The sequence below is a fragment of the Homalodisca vitripennis genome, chromosome 7 (genome assembly GCF_021130785.1).
Source record: "Homalodisca vitripennis isolate AUS2020 chromosome 7, UT_GWSS_2.1, whole genome shotgun sequence".
NCBI lineage: Eukaryota > Metazoa > Arthropoda > Insecta > Hemiptera > Cicadellidae > Homalodisca > Homalodisca vitripennis.
In genome coordinates this window covers 74,689,051-74,709,347 of record NC_060213.1, presented here as the reverse complement: position 1 = coordinate 74,709,347, position 20,297 = coordinate 74,689,051, and the positions used below count along the sequence as shown (strand labels likewise).

Genomic DNA, 20,297 nt, shown 5'->3' with positions numbered 1-20,297 from the left:
AACGACTGATACATAGTAGTCGCCATAGAACTATCAGGTCATTAATGATGATAACTAGCAAATCGGTACAAAGTTACGACGTATGTAAGATATGGCTAAATTAATTTCACCGGTGGGGTAGGCCTACAAAAACACCAATTACCCATGAATAAACCCGTAAAACGCCACATTAACTGTCGATGGGCACTGCAGATAGGTCTAATTATCGAGTAGCTGTACCAGCTCAGTCAGCTGGTGCGGAGTAGTTGCAGGACCGGCCGCTACGGCAGGCAGCGCTACTGTCTACCCGTGCGTACAGTGCTACCCTGAACACAAAAATCCATACTCGGTGTGACCAGTGCGCTAGACGGACGGCCACTCTTCATTCTCAGGTGAGTACCCATACAATTGTGGAAAACCGTAGGATACCCGTGGAACACAGGGGGAAACACGCTTCCAGTGGATGTACTCGCTTCGATCAATACCGGGAAATCGTTAACGTTGACACCGGCCGGAGCAGCTGGTAGACAGGGTGTGATAATATCGATTGCCCGGCTAATTGTGAGTATTAAAACAAATTTTTGAGTGAAATACTATGCGATTCGGTTGTATATTTCAGTAAACCGGTGCCAAACCGTGATCAGAGTGACATATTACATACCGGCGCTATTGCGTCATCTCAGACGGTCTCCCGCCATTGGTATGAAAATGAAATTAGTGTAATCGTTTTAGCAAAATAAAAAGTACAAGTTCGGAAGTGAGTGTAATTGAGTCTTAATTTAGTAGTTTTATGAATAATCTCCGGTACTAAGTAATTTCGAGGACAAAAAAGTCTGCAATATTTAATTTTTCCGACTGCATATACGTTTTAAAACCAATATATTTTTGAGTAGCTGGTAAAATACCGAATAATAATTTAAGTTTTATATAGACTTTGCATCCAATTAACGTTATAATTAAAAATAATTACCGTAGCTAAAACGTCATGAGTAGATCTAATAAGTCTGATGAAAATTAACTGGATTTATTTAGTAACCGACTGGTTATTAAAATATAAATTATAACAGAGTAGTAGCCAGTATAAGCCGGTATAAGCATGGTGCTCTGTAATGAAGACCGCCTTCGTCAATTAAGTGCTGAACCAATTAACAATTAGGTGCAGCCAATTTGTGCAGCGCTCACAGAGAATAATGAAATGTCAGCAGGTACGGGAATTTCAACTCGTTTTAAATAATTAATCACGCTTTAAATAATTGTGCGTAGTGATAAAATCTTACAAGGCTGGTAAATAATAGATTTATACTACAGTGGACTTTTGTATTAACTGGAATAGTGATCTTTAATAACTTATATAAGTTGTTCTAGTATTCAAATTAACTCGCGTACCGACCAATTAAATATTCTTATTTAAATGAATATTTTTGTTTTTGGTTAACAACTAAATAATTTTTTGTCTGTAATTTGTAAAAGTAAGTTGACAAACAGACAATGCCAGATGCGTTCCCCCAAATATTTACCTAGCAGAGTGCGTCCTGTATAATTAACTATGTTTAATGATGGTCTAGTTAATGAGTGCAATAAGTACATATCTTCTAATGGGACAGTTTAAATAAAATGCATAAAATCTACGAGTTTCATTGATTAAGACAAATAATCATGCAGTTTCAAAAGTAACAAAGTAACATGAACACATAAATTCATCGTGGTTTACTGAAATTTACTTTTACATTTAAAAAATAAATCATAATTTATGAATGCGTAATAAATATATAACATGTAATATATTTTCATCTTATAACATTCCAATATTCATTGTACAGAACAATATTGTAATTTATTTGTATTTAGAACAATTATAATTATAATTGGCGCGATATGATTTTTTATACAATGTTATCTAAATGTGCAATAATTCCTAGTAATTACATAATTATACTTATAAGAAATTATAATTAAATAATTATGTCCAATAATTCAAATAGTTCCTAGAGGTTTCGTTGAGGTTCTTTTTAGTCTAAGGAAGAACTGTATTGATTTTGGAGTCAAAAGGTCAAAGGGCAACTATTTTCACTCATCCGGGAAAAAATAAAGTTACAGCCAGCTCGTAAAAGACTTTCGTTATGTTCTGTTAGGTTTTTCGAAACTCCATTGTATCCGTTAATTATAGTTATATATCAACCATTTGACCTTAAATCGTTTTACCACAATGCTCTTTACATAATTGAAAGTTCTTAAATTCTAGTGATTTAAATTCTTTTTATTCTGTCATAATTTCCATTTTCAGATATAGATAAATAAGCCCGTTCGCTATGATAACATTGAAAGTGATTTGGTTCGATTCTCGGCCACCCCGTGAACGTTTCAACTCTTCTGCGATGCAAAATCCAGAAGGTGGCAGATGCTGTCCTGGACAGTAAAATATCGGTGTGGGAGACCGGGGTTCACGAGGCAGATATCCGGGCAGTCGTGTAGTTGAAACCCGATACGGAAGCGGTTATCCGTGCGATCCTTGCCCCCCAAGCGCCAGCCACAACTTCAGTGCTCTTGACCTAGGTTAGGGTAGGGCGGTAGGCACAGTAACTGCGTTGCACTCGTCTATACATATCCGGGAGATATACGGTATATCCTCTTACGAAGAATATTACTTACAATTTTCCGCTTTTTACCATTGTGAATTTGACAAATTCGTTTATCCTTCAACCTATTGGTAAAAGTTTTTGACCATTTATTATTTACATTAAAAATAATTAAAATAAAATCGATAAAGAATGATTCTATGCAGGACACACATGGTAAATTAATGACATATTAACCAACCGTGCTTTAAATTGTGATACATTTGGATATCAAATTATCAAGTGTCTATGGTATGTATTTATGGAATCTAAATTACCATAAACTTTACCTTCCGTCAAGTTCTTCTTCAACTTAAAAAAAAGAACTTCAAGAAGTTGTTCTCAGTATAGCATATTATTGATAGCTAGTGATGTGTTTTACAATATGTATGTATAAGTGTGGTTATATGTATGTATGTTATTTTACATACAAGACAAGTGGGAAGGTCTATAGAATTTTAGATAACAGTGATCATACGAGTGTTACAGTATCTACAAACATGTTATCAAGATCTTAGGAAACAATAAGTCATAATAATTCAATATCATATAGTTTATTTAGAAATTGATCAATTCTCCATCTGGAAATTTAAAATAATAAATCTTGTATTCTTGAAGAATACTTTATTTTGTAAACTTGTATAATTTGTAATCTTGGAAGTGCTAAAATGAATAAAGTCAGGGTGTTAAACTTTAACTTTGGCTGATAGACTGCATTCAAGTTGAACATGATGGCACAATAGCACAGTGGGGACGGATCTATTGAGTCGGCCTAGCGTCGCGTCGCGGCGCCTACCGATCGATCCTGACGCTGCGTCTCGACCGCCGCCGCACCTGAGCCGTGCACCGGTACCGGCAGACGCGCGGCCGCGGGGCAATGATCTATCCTAATGTTGGTCGTTAGAGCCCTGGGCAGGACTATCAGAGGCACGTGCTCAGCTTTTAGAGACCCCCATAATATTTAAATCTATTCGATTGTAATAAAATTTTTCCATCCACATTAAAAATACTCTTAATCGACTTGCAATTATTGCTAATTTAAGGTATTAATTACTTATTGTCAAAAGATTTACTTTTTCATTCATAGAGTAGGACACTAATGAATACCAAATAATACAAATATTTCTTTTATTCGATATCTAATAAAACGTTTAATAAACCATTCACAAATAAAAAAGGTCCAACAGTGGTGTTGTTGGAACATACATAATGGCAATGGTGTTGTCATTGGGAGACAATGGGATAAAACACTCCCCCATTAAAATAAGAAAAAGTAAACAGCCGTAATCAGTTTTGCTAAAATATGCAGTAGTTAAAAGTTTTACTTAGAATCATACTAATTTATTCAAACTTTTATTTATTCAGATTTATTCCATACCACCTGGTTTGGTGTCCTTTTCAATTATACTCAACCTCCCCCCCCCAAAGCCAAGTTCTAGTTAAAACACTGTCTGGTTGGTATTATGGGTGAAAGGAATTGTTAACTAAAGAGAATAGATATTTTCACTAAGAGATCACGTTTTATATGCTGAGAAAATAAGGGCATCACTTAATTACGCTGCCAATAATTTAAGTTGTATTTCCTCGTTAAGTATATCATATTATTCTTTATTAATAAGTTGTTTAGAACGCCCTAACCTTTATAGATTACTATTTTTAGTATAGTGACGAAATACTATTTCCTATTTACTATTTCCATGTCCATATCACATCAAGACCGAAAAATTCTGGATCATTGGCCAGTTTCATATTTTGAACGTTCTCTTAGTGTCAAAGTTGCAAAATATTTTACACTGTTTAGTACTCACCCATCCCGTAACCATATAGAAATATTTACAAATAGTGTATTATTCCAAGAAACATTCCTTTTTCTCTTTCTGAGTCAGTTATAAAGTCTATGGGTAGATCCCAACACTGTAAATCGCTGACTTGAATCCTCATCAGGACACCCAGTCACACTTTCTACAAAATTACAAATCTCAAACCTTTTCGAATTTCCTTGAAAGCATAATATGTAATCTGAATAAAATTGTATAAGTTCGATAAGAAGAAACCGAATGAGATTGTACAAAAGTTATCGGTTCAGCGGAACCCCAAAGTTGTTGCTCATGGCTACAATTTTTAAAAGACTTTGATTTTTATTTCGTGGTACTATTTTAAAACTGAAATAATTAAAAGAAAATTAATTGTAAAATTTGTTATTCATAATGTTTTCCCCCTGGTAAAGGAAACGTACAACAAATTTGAAGAGCAAACTTCATGTAAATAATAAATGTAATGAAGAATTTTACAATACAATTTTACAAAAAAAAAAAAAAAAAACATTTGTTAGTTGTAATTTGTTTCCAATAAATAGCGTAATCATATAATAGTGAATGTTTCTTAAAAAAAGTCTAATATAAAAATAGTTAAATGCGGGACTTTAATTGATTTATAAACATTTTTTTATTTATAATGATGTAAAAAATCTGAATAATATTTGTTTCGTTGTATAACGTACTTTCACAGCGTAGTAAAAAAAATCCCAGAACAAAAATAAACATTTATTCCTTTTTTCTACGTGGTAGTAATTTATAAAGTGAAAGCTATATTAAAAATTAAAACTATAATAATATACTTGTGTAATAAAATACTTTGAGAAGAAAATAAATCCAAAGTATCATAAATAGTTTTTAAAAAATAGTTAAAAACTCAATACTCGTAACTAATTTTAAAATTTTACAACTAAGTATTTCATTATGACTAGTACAATTTGAGACATATATCTCTTTGGTGCAACAGAGACAATGGCAATGTCCTACTACAGCAGACAAGTCTAACTGGAGGGCAGAATGTTGTACAGAACCGGAATCAGAGTGCATACTACGACATAAAATTGTTTAATGGTTGGTTTAATTGTTGGGTTAACTGCTGAAACCTTAATAGTTGCATGTACTATTTTATGAAACTCTAGGTACCTTGTAGTTCTTTATTCAATATGCAGCCTTTCCGAGAGTTACGCTGCATATTTGTAGCAAGTGTATTGTTGCTATTTATTACATGTTAATTGATTTTTCGCGATTTATCATACAATCAATATTAAAAATGTTTTAGATAGGCTACTTTTTCATATTTGGAAATATTTAGTATTTCTGATATGTATCCATATATGAGTACAAATTAAAAATACTTTATTTTTTTACATCTTAGCGCTTTTAAAGTTAGTTAATATCTAATTGTATACGTATGGATACGTTATGGATTGGAAGAGATACTATAAATATTGATTTTAAGTAGAAACTCATAGTATGTGTAACCTATGTAAACATTTAACTTAATACAACAAGAACCCTAACAGATAACACGAGAAATGAACTCCGATTAAGCTATTAAGGCTATTAGCTGACAATTAACGTTATTTGACAATTGGACATAAATGATCTACCCAATTCTGAGTAAAGATTTCTTATAATTGAGCTCAGTAAACTATAATTGGGAAAGTGAATAATACAAATATTACACTCGGGTATCTTAAATATGGGATATACCCAATACGTGGAGTAAATGCTATGACATAGGTACATATCTCCTCCTTAAATTGTATATCCGAATATTCCTTATAACTTTTTTTACATAAAACGTATATTTGAAAGAACCTCACGTCATGTATGAAGACTAGTGAAATTGTTTACACGTAACTGAACAGCATTGGGCGCAGCACAGAACCTTGTTACACGCCAAGACTTCGCCTTCGATGTTGAATAGAAATAGAACTCGCTTTCTTGGTCTGAATACTCCTGTGCTTGAAGCATTTGATAAAAGCCCTTTATAAATAAGCACTGAATTTACTTTAGGGTGAAGTGTTCACAATAATTTTGAATAATACAAGTCTCTCTCATGCTCAAGAAAATGTATTTATGTAATGGATTTTCATAGAATTTGTTTTCATTTGAACCGAAGCTATTTTTTTCAGATTAAGTACTTAAGAACAAAATTTTACTTGAGTTAGTAAAAAGAAAAGTAGAGTTATAAACAGGATATTTGTTATTTGCTGACGAACGTAGTTTTACTCCTAACTATGCTAAATTAAGCCAAAATTGGAATAATTCATCTTTATATATTTCAAATCATATTTTACGTGAAATATAAAGAAGGTCAAGTTCAGCAATTAATTTAGTTTAGCTCCATATTTTAACTATCATCTTATATCAATTATACAGTGCTTTAAGAGCTAGCTCTTTAGTGAAAAGACCTTGAGTTTTTCTCACAAGAACAATGTTAAACCTTGTGCACTTTTACATCCTTATGTTTGATCGTAGTGTTATGTGAGATGTCTTATCTCAAAGATAATATATGCATCTATAAATACACATCCAAATACGCACCAAAATGCATTTAATATATTTTGTAAAGTTTATAATTTTTGAACAGTTAAACGATGAAGAACAAAATATTTTGAGTTTTTTCTATATAACATTTGGACATGTATAGAAATCTTTAGAGTGCCTATAAAATACGTTTTTAAAATGAAAGATTTCCTATAATTCTACGACTAAAAATAAAACTGTAAAAGTGCAAGAGGTTTAAAATGTTGTTGTCATGCATCTGCAGTTAAAATAACCGCCAATACAGCCTTCTCTTGACAATTTATTTAGAAAGGTCTAGATGTACAATTTTATACACGTAAATAGTAGCTAAAGAGGTGATAGTTCCCCCCAATTTCTTTTTAGGTATCCGAAACACTTGTTTATCCTACTAAAAATGCTACAAACGTGTAGCTTTTATCTTAAAGCAATCTTTCTGCTAAGGGAAGCATATTCTTGTGACGTTGTACAGGGAGGCTCTGTTTGTTTACTGCGCCTAATGGAAGCTCGCCCGGAGCGGGTGACGCGTCGCGCTGCAGACTGGTCGCCCAAGGGTATCATGTAGGAAGACCCGCAGGGCTCTAATGGTATTATATGCTGATGTTAAATGTTCTTATGGTGCCTCAAGTACAGAAGGTTAGCCAAGTGACACAACATTGCTGCTTGCACTGTGTGCATTCACGTTTTCAACTAATCAAAATGTTTTGTTTCACCGTGTAAACGTTTTTAGGAAATGTGTTTGAATTTTTAATATCTTTAATTACAATCACACTGTAATAGCGTAGCTGCTCTACATTCTTTGATTCCATAACCGTTCAGCAAGCTTTAAGCAAATAAACTATTTTTTATAATTGTTTTAATGGACATTTTTTAGTAGAAAGCTCAACCTACTGCAGACCTTTCATATCAATTACATTTTTCGAAAACAAATTTCAAGCATTTTATGGTGTTGAAATAATTATAACCTTACTGTCCTGTCCGGGAATACCATGTTCAACAATCATTGCTTTGTTGTTTTTATTATATCGCCAGTGGAAGAAAGCACATTTTACCATTCGTTTGAGCCAGTAAAGTTCGGACTACAATTTCATACCCAATCAGACTCTCAGTAAAACTGTCTATGATCGAATAAAACCAAAAAAAGTAAATTAAGGACCAAAAAAGCACCACAACTTTACTAATGGGCGCTCCATCCACCTGAAGATTAGTTTGATAGTATAAGCCAAATTAATAATCTTAGCCTAATTAGCTGATCGTAATATCACTGAATTTAACTAACAGGTAAGTTAATGGAAGTTTTTTGGTCTTAAAAATACAATTGTTGTGATATGAGCATGATTTGTTCTATATGCTTAGTCATTGAATATATCGTTTTTCACCAGATCACTACGGACAAAAAAGTTACTAAGTAATAGACTGGCACATTCAACTATATTTTAAACGATCATTACTTCTATGGTAGATAGCACACTACAAACAAAAGTATAAAATTACGTACTCCAAAGGGAATGGTTCTGCAATGGAACTGCTGGTTCAATAATGCATTAACTTTTCTCTCAATATTTACAAGCACTAAACTGGAGTTCCTGCTAATACATCTGCCCTTGAGATGACTTATTTCCTTAAATAAGCTGGAAACTAAGCTGCTTGTAATAATATACTACTTGAAAGTGTACAAGAATGCTTAAAATATTCACATAAATAAAATAAACGTCAAATGTAAAACTAGTTTACAATACACGATACATTTTTATTTCATAATTTAACCTTCTTGTATATTTGTATTTTTTTTTTAAATCAGGGAATATTGCAGAAAAATCGCACAGGCTTTGCGTTATTAGATTTAGTTGTCTTTTGAGGATGTTTTCAACACTACTTTTACTAAAAGAAATTAAAATAGAAGAAGAATACTCAAAACTAACTATACTAAAGTACTATAAAAAGGAACTGTAAGCACATTTTCAATTAAGAACCTCCATTAATAAAATTCTGGTCATACTGTACAAATTATTGTAAAATATCACGACAGATCGTTTTGGTTTCGGACGTTTCATCGTTGTATTGCAGCTAAATTAGAGAAGGAAGTTAGATAGTAATCAGTCACTTCAACCGAAATAAGACGGTCCAATAAAGCCTTCAGCAAAAGAGTCGCCGGCGTTTTTACAACATGATTGATTGAGGACGTCCAGCTGCTTTAAATTCCCCGCCCAAAACGCGCGCCTGAAGGCGGAAGTAAGCCCACTTCCGGTTGGTCTGCGGCGTCCCGATTTGTCGCGAGACTGGAGTCACTACCGGAGCGAGACGCGGGCGGAGATCTGGTAATAATAGTCAGGCAAGGGAGCTAAATCCGTCCCGGGGGAGGAGGGTGTCAGTCGCACTGAGGTGAGAAAATAACAAAACAGCCGCCGTAGGATGATGTCGACTTGTGAGCCGGTTAAAAGGTTAAATTACAAACCCTATAACTGTAATTTCATTTCAGCTCGTCTCAAGTACTTTACGGTATTTAAAATAAGTTCTTGTTAACATTAATCACATCTTTGTTAGTTTTTTTACTATACAATACATATATTCCATGACTCTAATTCATGTCATTCGCTACTTAAAAAAGTAATTAGAACATATAATGAGGTTGAAAATTCCTTGCCTGTTACTCCTGTCATTATAATCTGAGTAATGCGGTGGCAGATGGGTCATTATAAAGTACTCTCTGTTTGCGTTTTAAGAGATACGATCTCAGCCCCTCCATTTCCTTTCTCATTATGCCGTATAAGTATAGTATCTAAAGAAGAATATTATCGTATATCCAGTACAAAATCCTTAGAGAAGTAACATATACATAGAGAAGTAAGTCAAGACCTCCATGGGGAACATTGGCAATACAGAACAATTCCGTGTACTCAAATATATAATGATTTTCCAATATAATCAAAATTTGAATTTGATTATTTTTCAAGAAACTGCATAGTCTTGCCAAGATTTTGGAGTTTTGGCTGAACTTGTATGAATTAACTGGGCAATCATTGGACTATTGCTTTTGCAAAATTTTTGAAAGAGATTTGATTACTGACTACTTTAATATTTCTGTGGAGATTATCTGATTTTAATGATAAATATATTAGTTGTAATAATGGATGGGAATTAGTAAAGGAAACACAAATTATGGCAAACTCATCCCAGTACATCACACAGGAGTTGTACACACTTTTCCTACCGATCGCATTTATACAATACTGGGATAGTTACAGTATCTTACAATATTATTCATTATATTACCAAATTCAATGCACCATCTGAAGCTGTGGTGGTCATCTGAGGGTACTCTACTCTCAATTCTTTAGTCTTTACTCCACCTTCTTAAGACCACTTTCATTCCATTTAGTACACCCGAAATAATCGCACATGTAAGAAGACGTTGTTGGTGAAATTAATTCAGTCTGCATGGATATTTGTCTTCACCTATCTCCAGTAACGTAGAATGCAAACCATTGATTCGTTGCAAGAATTTTGAGATGACAAATTTTCCTTCCGGTTATCTTTATTTGAATTTCACAGTCGCAGCCATTTTTTTTTGGCTTTGGCTTTACCTGATGATCAGAAAAACAGATATCTTCAGTTAGTTATTTTTAATAAAATGTTTCAGCATCATCATAATATATCCGTAAACTAAGAGCGAAGGCTTTTGCGCAAATTATGTTGTTATTCTTTAGTCTGTAACATATATAACAATCTAATAATGTCCTTCTGTATACGCTGTGTGTGCCACTCAATCACGTAACCTCTACTCGACCGACCGTACCGCAATTTCACATAGACATACTTAGGATTCCTGTTTCACATATAGCTCAATTAATATTTCGAAAATTCGTCTAGGTTGCACTTCACTGGTCTTGAAAATTATATTTTTGGTTTAAATAGCAGATAGTATTCTGTTTGTAATAACCTGTCAAAGTTAGAAATAATATCTATGACAATTTATAAACATATAAACAGGTAATAGTAAATTGTAATATTCAATGAAATATGACATTTTGGAGAGAAATTCGACAAATATCAGAGGTACATATAAAAAAACAGTTTCACTCTCAGACTTTAGGGCCCCATGCGAAGATACGGGTAGATTTTAGTATTGAATACTTTAATACCATTTAAAATCATCTGCTTCTTAGCGGCTTAAATACTATTGTGTGGTCTTATACATAGCAAATTGTATGTACTAATTCTATGAGGATTTTCAGATATTGTAAAATAGTAATATTGTACTGTTTCGAAGTCATGGACGGAGGACAGAGTATGGATTAAATACTTTAATATTAAAATATTTAAATTTCTTGTCATACTTTTTTTTAAATACTTCCTTCAATCGAATTCATATACTTACTGAAATAGTCGCACTCAAATCTACAGTGGTCTTTGATTCATCCTGATTTAAATATGGGTTGGTCAAAAGTTACCACTTTAAATGACTATTATCTTTAATGGAGTGATAACAAACTTGACTTATATTTGCTGGGAATATATCTAAATGGGTTGTGACCGTGTGGAGTCGTTTACTCAACTTAAACGAATCGAAAAACACATTAAAACAGTTCGGTATTATTCGTTTTATTCAATTATCAAATGGCTTTTGTTACGGCTGTATCAGTGGAAAAGGATAATTACCTAGTAGGCAAATCCATCAGAACTTTTGTCTCCAGGTATTTGGGTCACTATCCAGATACGCGCTGCCAGTAGAGGTCTCCGCTGGCCGCCTGGAGATGCTGGCTGTCGCAAGTGTGAAATTACATATTGTGCCAGACCCCCCCCATACCGTCCAGCGTCAAAAAAACTCCGACAAGGATCCATAATCAGAGCCATGCTCGAATCAAACATATCGAGCTGAATATTGCGCATTCGACATAGTTCGACATACTTTTTCTGTGAATTGATAGTCTGGTCTCTCCATTCTAGAACCGATATTAAATGATCTGTTTGGGTAATAGTAAATGTGAAGAAGTATAAGAACATTACAGTTCAATAAATTGTCTAATTGCTCAACTTATTTCTTACCCCTAAATTAATCTATATGATCTAGCAGTAGTTAATCAGTTTGTACGTTACTAGTTAATCATTTAACTTTGTGTCTGCCTCGCAATAATTAATAATAATATATTTTTTGTAGGTTTTTAGTCAAGGAAGCCAACTTTTGTTTTATGTTACATAAAAATAATAGGCTATTTGGAATGTAATCTATGACAAATTGGCATTTAAAAACAAATAATAACTTTCTTTGAATTTAAAATCACTGAGAAGGATAAATTATTATTAAAGTTGTTTATTGTTCGAAATTAAAGAAAGAAAACGGGTTTTTGTGAAAAGGTGAAAGTCGTTAGGACTTAATAATAAAGAATATCTCACAACTTCGACCCATTTTACTACTGTCTAATTTTAGTGATTGTTCTCTAGATGAAAGAAAAATACAACATGTTTTTAAATCTGAGATCTGTATTGATACAATATTTTGATTAGTTATTGTGTTTAGTATCGAAGAGTGCTTCAAATTATACTTTTTAAAGCTGAATCAGTCTTTTAATTTAATTTATTACCACATCAGTGCTGTAAAATGGGTCCCTGGGGGATTTTAGAAAGAGTATGTTATAAGGTATTTTAATTTAATCTCACGCGTGGGTAACCGGGGGTTATTTAATTCAAACTATTGATTGGTGAACATATCAGCTTGGTATTCATGCTGTAAATGTAACCCAACTGTGGTTAAGTACAAAACAAAACAAAAAAGGAAGAAGTACCGTATTCTTTAGTTTTTTGAACATCTGACATGCATCCTTTACATAAAATATTCAATGCGTAATATGTTAAACTTGCGTGATTACTACAACGGTATTTGCCTCGTTACTTATCTTTCCAAGCTGTAGTTCAGTGTAGAACAACCTGTTGGGCAAATGTACATCAGTTGTGTAGTTCAATAAAATATTATATTATACACATATACACTAATTAACTCTTTGCAGTAGGCAGTTCTCCTCCATAGCTATCGTTAACCCCGCCATTGCGCTCCAGTTGGGACGTTTCCGGTTCATGCAAATCTGCTAATTAGGGTACGGAAAATGAACACTTTGCTACGTTCTCTGGGAGCCGCGGTACTCAGGTGTCGAACTGGTGCGTGCAGTACTGGGTCGTTATCGTTACTCGTGGTAGGCCCAACACCAGGGGCGTGTCTAGAGAACATATTGGGGGATTTCAGTCTTGGGCTCAAGTATTATTGGTCATGGAAAGGCTTATTCTGTTGGGGGGAAATAAATGTAAAGTTAAATTTCCTGTTTCGATGGCCTATCAACACGAAAAACTCTTCGGTATATCTGTAATAATTTTCAATAATATTACATTTTAATTTTAGGGATATGAATTTTTAACTTCTGTAACATTTGCAAACGTAATCAATAAAACGATTGAATACGATAGATATGTGTGGTAAGGAAATTTTCTTTTAAAAGATCATCAGTAGAGGTAATATCTATTATTTCAGCTGAGGAAAATCCGGAGTTTAAGTTAAAAAATAATTTTGAATAAACCGTCGTATAAATTTAAATTGTCCTGGAGATAATATAACTGAGTAACGGACTACAGGGTGGGATTCAAGGAAGACAAAGGATTATAAAACTCTAAAGGTCATTCCATATTTGGACTCCATTTCCAAAAACACACCTCTTTCTGATACCATGCATTAATATGCATAATATAATATACACGTTCTAGACATTGCATTTGAATGCTCTCTTGAAATAAAAGAATTATCTTTAAATAAAAACATAAAAATATTAGAGTCGGGTATGTTTAAAGTAAAAATCCCATTTTGATTTGTATGCTAAGAGAACTAAGTAGAAGAAACTCGGAAGTAATGGGACACCAATTGACGTCATGATCACGGCCGAAATATGAGAGAAGAGATAAAAGGATGCCAACCTCTCACCATTGACAGGATATCATTATGTATATTGTCCATCGTTATTAGTTACATCAAAAGATCTGCACGTTTAGCAAAAGAAATTTACAATTCATACAGATTGCGATGAACAAACCAGTCAAAGTTGATTAAGTCTCGAATCGCCTGCTGTAATATATCCTCAGTTTATAAATGTCTTGTGTTTTGATATTTCTTATGTATTGTTCCTGACATGGCGTTAAGTTTTAGGCTGTATATATATATACATGTGTGTGTGTGTGTGTGTGTGTGTGTGTGTGTGTGTGTGTGTGTGTGTGTGTGTGTGTGTGTGTGTGTGTGTGTGTGTGTGTGTGTGTGTGTGTGTGTGTGTATGCATTTAAGTTGTATTTCAACAGTGGTGTTCTATTAAAGGGTTCGGGAACCCAAAAATTAAATAATATATGGTCTGATTTTTCTTTTTGTTACTTAATCTAAACATTTGATTGCATTTTATATCATCTATTATTAATTAAACAAGGACAAGTACGTAACATTGAAAGTTTTCCCTGGTAAACTTTCTTTGTTTGTAATAAATGGATTTTTACATTTGCATGCTTAGTTCTTGTGTTAGTTTTTCACACCTGAATAAGTGAACAGATATTAATTTTCGAAACTTCGTGTTTCTATTATTATAGTACCTAAATATGGCCAGTGGACGTAACCCTAATATCCTTTCAAATCATCTGTTGCCAATAATTGTCTAATTCCAATTCTGATAATTAAATTTAAGACACTCTATAGTTCGGGTACAACGTAGTTGATATATTTTGATATTAATGTTGATTCACTTATAATGCCGCCTACCTAATATTTAATACTTCTATTTTCTTGATCTTCTAAAATCCAACAGGAAAAGTATTGTAGTTGCAAGTGCTGCAACGATTTTAACTATTAGTTACCAACAAACTACCTTAAATTATCGACAACCATATCACTGAGGTGTTATGATGGTGACATTGACGGCCGCTGATAACGAAGGTGTCAGTCAGTCTTATCGGTGTGGCAGACGAGTAACAAGGTGAGTCACCTGTTAGTTCGCCCGCTATAATGAAGGCAGTGCACTCCCCGCAGTGCCGCGCCGCGTGACCGGGGTCTAAATAGCCTCGACCATGGTCATGGCCAATACGGCATCTCAATATACCTATGAGACTTGAGGCGACAAAGCCTGGGTGCTGAAAACTTTCGACCAATTTCGATCTTCTCTAATTATTCAAACAGAATGAAAATATAGTTTTTGAACTATTCTGATGAAAAATTCTTGTTTAATGTTTTTAATAATATCGAAATATGATTGAAGGTATCCAATCACCTCAATATTTTTTAAACTTCCCTTACATTTATGGGCACAGTTATTTTCAGCATAATATTGGCATGTGACATTTCAAATATTTTGTGAACTGCTTTTGAGTACTGTGTAAACTTAAGAGTCGGCTTTAGTGAACCGACCTCGAGTTTTTTCCGAAAGAACAATGTTAACTGTTACTGTTACAATTAATTAAAATCTTCATTTTTAATGTTAGCGTTATGGGAAATATGATTAATAAGCACCCCAAGGATTCTTAGATGTTTTGTTAAATGTATATTTTTTTAAATATTTAAACGATAAAATACACACAATTAAAACATAATTTTGATATAAAATAAACTGTACAAAACCGTAAAATTACATACATGAAATAAAACATTTAATTTAATTTTTAAAATAAAATAAAATGTGAAAGTGTTTAACATCGTTCTTATGGGCCTACAATCAACAAGGTCACAAATGGAGTCGTCTCGATTGAACTCTATACAAAGAACGTAAACGATAACATTCTAGATAAAACCATTAATTTTAATTGGTTGTCGTTATGTAAAATATACGTTGTTCTAATTAGGATATACAAATAATTTATTGCCTACTATATAGAGTTATAATAAAAAATAGGTTCACTTTAAAAAAAAATGAGATTCACATTGAAACAAATCTCGCATTACAGTTACTGTTTGAGGAAGCCAATATTCGGTGTGAATATACGAGTACTTTCAACTTTGAATAACATTGTTCCTTTAACAAAGCAAACTTAATTCTTAAATGATCTTTATGCTTTCAGTAATTTAAGATTCGCCTCAAATATTTTTAAATAATAAATAATTTTTAAACATTAAATAATTATTTTGGAAATACATGTAATAGATAGTACTAAAATATCATAATCTGATGGCAATTTTTTATGACATTGTTATGGACATTCAGACAAGATCTATCATTAAAATTGTTTACAGTATCCTTATCTAAGGATTCATTTCCAGATGTTTTAGATTATGTATCGTTTTGAAATTTTCCAGTGAAGTTGCCTTGTAGTGAAATCATCAACAGTGGTTATATGCTAATACATTACCAATATTGTACAACTGACACAGTTTATTTTTGTTACATTACTGCTAAAGTTTGCTATTAATACATTTATAAAAACACCACAATTATTAGTTTTCATGAAAATCATCTGAAGATAATAATTTATATCGACTCTGCTTCGAATACCAATCACGAGATTGTTTGAACTCAGTAAACTTTTATTTTAAAGTTGAAAATGTCAATAAACTATTAGGTAAATTTAGAAAACTTCAATATTTTCTTTTAGCCTTTCATAGAATACCTGATACCAAAATGTGCCATTTATTTGGATCTAACGATGTCTAACATATTGGAGTTGTTAAAGCATCTTGCGGATTAGCACGAAACTTAATTTTACTTATTAGTTGTTGAAGTGTGAAACTGTAAGAAACTTGCAGAAGTTTATATTTGTAACCAAATTATGAGATATGAATTTTTGTTTCCTGAGTTTTATGCTTAAATAACTTTCAATAAACGATAATTTCATTTTCTTAGACCATTTTCTTTTTATTTCTTCACAAAATGTGTGACTTTCACATGACAGAGTTGAAGACCACGAAATAAATTTAGTAAAAGTCAACAGAGAACTTTTTAATTTAAAAGTTTAACGTAAAATTAAAATACCACTTCAAGATTTCTCTAGGTTTCTATTGCATGGAAACGAAATAAGAGTTTGAATCTTAACAAATAATTACAATTTAAAGACTTTCTTAGAAGTGCTATGGAGGCTAAACATTGAAATCAATGAAGAACTGGATAGAACTTTATTTAACTCATTCTTTTTTCAACAAGGACCCACTCGAGGTTGGCGGTCGAGCGAACCCTATTAAATGAGTTTAGCAGTCTTCCTAATTATGAACATCCTGCGGCGAGGGCGCACAAGGTCGCCGGAGACCGCTCTCTGAAACATCTGCAGAGCACTTCACACCTGAAAAAGTTTTGCCGCAATTAAGACGTTGAGGATTTATGCATAGTTCTTTTAAAAGTTTCCACTTGTTCTGAAATTAGTACTAAGTAGGTTTTCTTATTTTAGTCGAGGAGGATAAAAATAAACTGATAATGGTTTTAATAGTTTCTCAGATGGAATCACTAGTTACTTATAAATACCATCCCTTACCCCCATTACCTTTTCAGATTCAATTTCTGCTAACCAACAACAACTGTACAATGTTCTACTATCTTGCAAACAAATCAGGTCTACCAACTCCTAAAACTAAATTATTGTATAGCAAGATAAAATATTAGTTCTATAAAAAATACTTAAGTTTCCCTGGTTACCTAACATGTTCGACGTGTATTATATTTAAATTAAAATTAAAATTAAAATACTTCCTGACATCGGAACTCTTCAGAAAATAAACTGTAATTCAGAATATTAAAATGTAAAAAAGAAAACTTCCCTACAATTTGCTGTACTAAATCCCTCAATGGGAACAATGCAAAATCATGAACATGACGATAGTTTAATTTCCAATAAAAACACTGTTGCAAGTTTGAATTGTTATAAATTATGAGAGAAATGAGCATTAGATATTCGTAGTGATTTAAAACGCCTATTCCCTTTATCCGTAGGCCTCATTAGAGACTGTTGTATGTTGAACTTGTAATAATGTGTTATTCTGTTTTAAAAATATATCAAACACAACATTGGCCGTGAAAACACACAGTGTAAAAAATCAGCACAGTGTTGTAATATTTTTCCGTCCATTTCTGATAAGATGATTGATTATTCGCTCACAAGATCACGGCCAGGCGGACAATTTTGATTTTATATAGGTCCGTTTTTTTTCAAGATATATGAAGAGAGACAGACAGAAATAAACGTTCATTTAGGAATAATACTAATTCGTTATAATACTCCTATCGCGAAATCAGGGGATGAAATGTACGCCGCAATAGTTTTAAGGGCAGTAGCATTCTTTAGAAAAGAATTAAAATCCTCACGACAAAAAGTTCCGAGTTATGCGTAGTCATTTTTTACTTTTAATGGAAATTTGTTATCATCGCGCACTCCTTCCCGTATCGGTGCACCAGATCTGATGACGTCATAAGGACTTTATATCGTAACATTAACATCTTCACTGTGACTATTTAATTAGTGATCTTGAGTACTCTACTGCACACTGCGCAGTAAAGTGTCAGCCGCATTAAGCGAATCAAGTTAAAGTGTTGTAAGTGTCACGGAAATTCGGAAAACAATCCAGCTCAGATCCCATGTACTATTCGATTTAACATAAAAATTTAAAATGTAATAGCATAAATAATAAAAAATATTAATTGAGTACTGGCGTCATTGACTTCCCTTCGGTAAATATAAAATCGTATCTCTGGTAGAAATATCTGCATTTTGTTGCTCTTGCTCCAATAGGCCCAAAAGCTACCGTTTCACATATCTGTGTGTGCGTGTTAACAGTATGTGTAATAAAAAAGCTTTAATTTGATTTTAATTTTTATAGTTAAATTATAGAGTTCAAAAGATTATTCAGTAAAGTTACATGAAATATTAGTTAAAAATATAGAACAATTTAAAAATTTTCGTGATCAGGCATTCTTAATGTAAACCATACGTTGCTATTTATGACAGTAATATAATATTTTTATAAGTTTGTAATAATTCATTTTATTATAGCTCTAGATATTATTGTACATTAATTGAGATCCATAAATTGAAATTATAATGTTTTAGCCTAATTTAATATGTTATATAATTTATTGAAGCAATATTTGAACGATTTAATAAACATTGGGCGAATTGAAATTATTGGTTTTAGAAACTTAATCCAGCAGTGAAATTTTCTTTTCGATTTCACCTTTTGTCCTTGAGCTCTATAATTAAACTGAAATCGCGTGCAAAACGAGGGAGGGACGCGTGTCATCGCGTACTAAGTTTACTGCTGTAGCTATCTACAGCTGAAGCAATTAATTTGGCTCTGGTGCTATTAAATCACCAAATATTATATTTGTTTTCGTCGCTTCTACGTCTCTTTGCAACCCCCTGCCAGATTACTGGAGTATCGTGATCGACGATTGCTATAATAATTATTAAATTACACCAGTACGTTTTTGGCGCGCATTCCATAACTATTGGCAAATAAAAAAACAAATGTTTAATATTATCATTAATAATATTAATCTTCATTTTCATATTATTAATGATATACTGAAAGTAGTATTGAGATAAAATAACTATATTAATACAACTAGCTGAATGCAATATTGAAACTTCAATAGATGTTAAAGATTAATTAGTTAGAAAAACTTGTTAGTAAATATACTTCTTAATTTTTTTGAATGAAAATAAAGAGGTATTTACAACAAATTTTACAGTTATTTAATAAATATGACCTAAGGGTACTAGAAAGATATAAATTTATTAATAAATAATACATTTAACACACAAATTACATTTACATTTTTTACATTTTTTTACATTTTGAGGTTAAGTGGTAGAGAGGACTTTATAGTCCTAACTTCGCCTCTAATAAAGTCATTTTTCATTTCACTTTTTTTCATTTTTTATTTAAATCGCTTCTTTCACTTCTTTGGTTGAGGGTTAGCGAAGCCTATGACTTGACGAACGAGAAAAATATTATTTCTTCTGTTTGTTTGTATTTCGGTTTGCAAAATATATTAAAACCTAATTGACGTATTGAATTGAAATTTTGCATAAAACTTCATTACTATATGAGGAACACTAAGTTGGATGACGGTGCTTTGGCTGAGGGTTAATGAATTTTTTTTACGTTGGTCTTATCGGGAACAATGATGGCAACGAAAACATAGCAGGAAAAATAAATTTTTTAAAACAAACTCAGTACCCTCATAAAATATTTGACATATCAACAGATGTAGCCTAACTATTTCATCACGCAAAATATCATTTTGTTGTAAATTAGTATGTAGACATCTATTATTAAAACACTGATATCAAACCGAATTTGATGAACAGAAATGTGAATGTATTACGTGGCAAGATTTCTTGAGAATGAAATCTGTAGACTTGAAAA

The 20,297-nt window shown here is 32.5% G+C and overlaps 1 protein-coding gene across 1 annotated transcript in view; it reads left to right on the top strand.

Annotated features, from left to right (window-relative positions):
• The first annotated feature begins 266 nt into the window (after positions 1-266).
• Positions 267-20,297, top strand: part of LOC124365979 (microtubule-associated protein futsch-like) — a 412,304-nt gene continuing 392,273 nt past the window's right edge. Inside the window, 1 exon segment of the mRNA XM_046822142.1 lies at positions 267-371. The gene's annotated coding sequence lies outside the window, so the exon portion shown is untranslated.